The sequence below is a fragment of the Choloepus didactylus genome, chromosome 21 (assembly GCF_015220235.1).
Source record: "Choloepus didactylus isolate mChoDid1 chromosome 21, mChoDid1.pri, whole genome shotgun sequence".
Lineage (NCBI taxonomy): Eukaryota > Metazoa > Chordata > Mammalia > Pilosa > Megalonychidae > Choloepus > Choloepus didactylus.
In genome coordinates this window covers 47,462,311-47,468,310 of record NC_051327.1, presented here as the reverse complement: position 1 = coordinate 47,468,310, position 6,000 = coordinate 47,462,311, and positions in this window count along the sequence as shown.

Below are 6,000 nucleotides of genomic sequence, written 5' to 3'. Positions count from 1 at the left end.
TCCCCCTGAGTACCTCTTTGTTGCTCAGATGTGGCCCTCTCTCTTTCTCTAACTAAGCCACCTTGGCAGGTCAACTCACTGCCCCCCACCCTACATGGGACCTGACTTCCAGGGGTGTAAATCTCCTTGGCAACACAGGATATGACTATCAGGGATGAACCCAGCATCATGGGATTGAGAATATCTTCTTGACTAAAAGGGGGATGCAAAATGAATCGAAATAAAGTTTCAGTGGCTGAGAGATTTCAAATTGAGTCAAGAGGTCACTGTGGTGGACATTCTTATGCACTATATAGATAATACCTTTTAGGTTTTAATGTATTGGAATAGTTAGAAGTAAATACCTGAAACTATCAAACTCCTACCCAGTAGTCTGGACTCTTGAAGGTGTTTGAATAACAACGTAGCTTACAAAGGGTAAGAGTGTGATTGTGAAAATATTATGGATTGCATTCCCTTTATCTAGTGTATGGATGGATGAGTAGAAAAATGGGGACAATAACTAAATGAAAAATAGGGTAGGATGGGGGGGATGATTTGGGTGTTCTTCTTTACTTTTATTTTTCTTTCTTATTCTGATTCTTTCTGATGTAAGGAAAATGCTCAAAAATAGATTGGGGTGATGAATGCATAGCTATATGATGGTACTGTGAACAGTTGATTGTACACCATAGATAATTGCATGGTATGTGAATATATTTCAATAAAACTGAATTTAATTTAAAAAAAAAAGACCTAAATAAATGGAAGTACATTCTGTGTTTGTGGGTTGGAAGACTAAATATTGTTAAGAAGTAATTCTACCCAAAGTGATTTACAGATTCAATGCAAGCCCAATCAAAATTCAAAAAACCTTCTTTGCAGAAATGGAAAAGTCAACATCAAATTTATATGGAAGAGTCAGGGGCCCTGAAGAGTCAAAACCATCTTGAAGAAAAACAGAGTTGGAGGACTCACACTTCCCAATTTTAAAACTTCTTACAAAGCTACAGTTTTCAAAACAGCATGGTACTGGCACAAGGACAGACATATAGACCAATGGAATAGAATTGAGGATTTACAAGTAAACACTTACATCTATGGCCAATTGAGCTTTGACAAAGGTGCAAATCCCACTCAACTGGGAAAGAATTGTCCCACAAATGGTGCTAGGAAAATTGGATAACCATATCAAAAGAATGAAAGTGGACCCCTACCTCAAACCATATATAAAGATCAACTCAAAATGGATCAGTTACCTAAATAAAAGAACCAAAACTATAAAACTCCTAGAAATAAACCATAGGGAAGCATCTTCAGGACCTTGTGTTAGTCAATGGTTTCTCTGAGTTTATACTTAAGGCACGAAAACAAAAGAAAAAATAGATAAATTGGCACTTCACTAAAATTTTTAAATTCTGGGCATCAAAGGACTTCATCATGCAAATGAAAAGAAAGCCTAAAGAATGTGATAAAATATTTGGAATCCAATAAGGGTTTAATATCCAGAATATATAAAGAAATCCTACAACTCAATAATAAAAAGATAAATAAACCAACTTAAAAAAGGGCAAAAGTTGGAAGCAATGTAGTTACTTTAGGTTATTTGTTTTTCTTATTCCTTTGTTTGGCTTTGTTTGAAATGTAGATTTTTATTGTTTTTTTATTTTTTGATAAAGTTTATATATATATATAAAGAAATAGAATTGCTAAGTCAAAGGACCTGCTTTTTTAAATTTTCAACAGATTCTGCCAATTGACCCTTCAAATAATGGTTGGACTGATTTATATTCCACCAATAGCATATAGAAAGCTATACTCTTTTCATCACACTCTCATAGTTTTAACATGTATTTCCTTGGTTGAACAGATTTTTGGATGTTGATAGGATATTTTTGGTTCTCAGATCACAAAGCAATAAAAGGCAGAGCTGGTAGTTTGAAATCAGAGTTTGAGTCCTTACCACAGGATGCTAACTCCCAATAGTTCCTTTTATGACTTCTGAATGGGTTTTGCTTAAGAAAGTTTCCCTTCTCCACGATAACATTTTTAAAAAAAAACCTAAAGTGTCTTGTAAATTCTCATGCTATCTAATTTAACTCTTTGTTCCATCTGGAATTTATTTTATGTTACATTATTTTCCAAATAGATAGCCTGCTGTTCCAACACCATTTATTGAATAGCTCAATGTTGTTTCACCACTTATTTGAATAAAATTATTTCTTGTACTAACTTGAGCCAGAAAAAATGGGCAAAAGACTTGCATAGACTTTTCTCCAAAGAAGATATACAATGGCCAAAAAGCACATATAAGATGGTCCATATCATTAGCCATAAGGGAAAGGCAAATCAAAACCACAATGAAATACCATTTCTCACCCACTAGAATGGCTACTGTTAAAAAATAAAAAGATAATTACAAGTGTTAGAGCAGATATGGAGAGATAGGAACACTCATTCATTGTTGGTGGGAATGTAAAATGGTGTTGCCACTCTGTAAATTAGTTTGGCAATTCCTGAGAAAGCTAAGTATAGAATTACCATATGACACAACAATCTTACTTCTAGGTATACATGCAAAAGAATTGAAATCAGGAATGAACAGATATTTGCACACTGATGTTCATAGTAGAATTATTCACAATTGCCAAAAGATGGAAGCAACCTAAGTGTGGTGGTTTGGACTTATGTACCCCCAGAAAAATTAATCCATTCCTACGGGTGTGAACCCATTATAAGTTAGACCTTTTGATGAGATGAATTCAGTTAAGGTATGGCCCAACTCATTCAGGATGGATGTTAATCGTAATACTGGAGTCCTTTATAAGCTGAATGAAATTCAGACACAGAGAGACAGCCACAGGAAGCAGGAGCTGAAGGTCAACAGAAACTGGAAGAGAATGGAGAAGCCAAGAGAGGCCACTCTGTACATTGCCATGTGACAGAAGAGCCGAAGACCAAGAACTACTAGCAGCCATCCCCAGAAGCCGAAGACCAAGAACTACTAGCAGCCATCCCCAGAATGCTACATTCTTCAGGGAGAAAGCATCACCTTGATGATGCCTTGATTTGGACTTTTTCTTATCCTCAAAACCATGAGCCATTAAATTCCCATTGTGTAAGCCAACCCATCGCATGGTATTTGCTTGAGCAGCCAAGGAAATTAAAATACCAAGTATCCATCAACAGAAGAATGGATAAAGAAAATGTGAGATCACACACACACACACACACACACACACACACACACACACACACACGCAAATACAATAGTACTCAGCTATAAAAAGTAATGAAGCTCTGATACATGCAACAACATGGATGAACCTTGAAGACACAATTTTGAGTGAAATAATCCAGACACAAAAGGACAAATACTGTATGATCTCACTGATATGAAATAATTAGAATAAGCAAATTTATAGTCAGAACTAAATATAGGTTACCAGGGAATAGGAAATGGGGAGTTAATGCTTAATTGGTATACAATTTCTCTTTAGGGTGATGGGAAAATTTTGGGAATGGATGGTGGTGATGATGGTACAACATTGTGAATGTAATTAACTCCACTGAATTATATATTTGAATGTGGCTCAAAGGCAAAATTTTAGATTATATAAATGTTAGTAGAACAAAAATTTATGTAAAAAAACACAGCATAGGACTGTACAATACAAAACATGACCCCAGTGTAAACTATGAACTATAATTAATAGTACAATTATAGTAATATTCTTTCATCAATTGTAACAAAGGTACCACATTAATGCAAATTGTTAACAATAGGGAAAACTGCGGGGGCATATATGGGAACTGTGTTTTCTGCATGATTATTCCATAAACTTACAACTGCTCTAATAAGAAAATAATTTTTGAAAATAGGTGAGACATATAAAGAACAAAAAGTAAAATGGCAAACATATATCCAACTGTGTCAATAATAATATTAAATTTAAATGGATTAAACCATCCAATCAAAAGGCAGAGATAATCAGACAATTGACAGGACACACACTTTAGATTCAATGATACAAATAAGTTGAAAGTAAAAGGATGGGAAAAGGTGGGTAAGAAAGCTGGATAGGCTATGCTAATACCAGACAAAATTGACTTTACAACAAAATATGTTACTAGAGACAAAGAGGGGGACATTTTTTAAATTCAGTTTTATTGAGATATATTCACATACCATAAAATCATCCAAAGTGTACAATCAATTGTTCACAGTACCAATATATATAGTTGTGCATTCATCACAATTCATTTTTGAAAATTTTCATTAATGCAAAAAATAAATAAGAATAAAAATTAAAATTGAAGTAGCAAAGAAGACACAAAACATCTCATCCCCCCCATTACTCATTTACTTTTTGTCCCCATAGTTCTACTCTTCTGTGCATATACTGGATAAAGGGAGTATGAGCCATAAGGTTTTAACAATCACATGTTCACACAGTGTAAGCAATAGAGTTATACAATCATCTTCAAAAATCAAGGCTAGTGGACTACATTTCAAAAGTTTCAGGTATTTCCTTCTAGCTATTCCAATACACTAAAAATTAACAAGGGATACTATATAATGTATAAGAGTAACCTCAAGAATGTCCTCTCAACTCCATTTGAAATCTCTCAGCCACTGAAACTTCATTTTGTTTCATTTCTCTTCCCCTTTTGACCAAGAAGTCTTTCTCAGTGTCTTGATTCCAGGTACAGGTTCATTCCCTGAAGTTACGTCCCACATTGCCAGGAAGATTTACAAACCTGGCAGTCATGTCCCACATGAGGGGAAGGAAGTGAGTTTACCTGCAGAGTTGGCTTAGAGAGAGAGGCCACATCTGAGCAACAAAAGAAGTTCTCTGGGGGTGATTCTTAGGCATGATTATAAGTAGGCTTAGCCTCTCCTTTGCATTAACAAACTTCATAAGGGCAAGTCACAAGATCAAGGGCTCAGACTTCTAAATTAGTAGTCCCCAATGCTTGTGAGAATATTGGTAATTCCCCAGCTGTGGAAGTTTAATATTTCCACTTTTTTCCCCAGATACTCAAGGGAGCTTTGTAAATACATTTTTACTCTCTGCCCAAATTACTCTGGGATGTATCAGGGCTTCACATTAACCTGTACAAGCCAACCAGATCTCACTCCCTATTCAAAGTTCCAAGTATTTATGGTGTTTGAATAAAATGACCATGCAAGTTAAATTATATAGTGTGCTACAGAATAAATAGATTTTACACCAAAGAAACATCTCTTCCTTTGGTCTCAAACAGAAGTTGAAGTTTTAAGACATCATTCCCAGTATACTCACATAGTTATGCATTCACCACCACAATCTATATGAGAACACTTCCATTTCTTCTACAAAGAAAGGGGAAGAGGAGAAAAAAAAAAAAAACAAGAAAAAAATGACCAAAAAATAAATTAAAAATAAAATAAAATAAAATAAAATTAAATTAAATTAAAATTAAAAGGTCAGACAATAACACCAACGTCAAGAATCCCATACTGCTCCCTTACATCCCCCTCTTGTAGACATTTAGCTTTGGTATGTTGCCTTTGTTACAATTAACGGAAGCATATTACAATGTTACTGTTAACCATAGACTCTAGTTTGCATTGATTGTATTTTTCCCCAATACTATTCCATTTTTAACACCTTGCAAAGTTGGTATTCATTTGTTCTCCCTCATATAAGAACATTCTTATATTTGCACATTTAATCACAATCATTGATCACTCTGTTTCACTAAGTTATACCACCCCAGTATTTATCTTTTTATCTTTCCTTCTGGTGTCATACATACCCCTAACCGTCCTCTTTCAACCATACTCACAGTTATCTTTGTTCAGTGTACTTACAATATTGTGCTACCATCACACAGTATTTTACTATCCATTTCTGGATCTATGCAATCAATCCTGTTGAACATTCTGTACTCCTTTAGCACCAAATGCCTGATTTCTACCCTCTTTCTCTCTCCTGATATCTTCATTTCTACACTCTTCTCCAAGCCTCTCTCTCC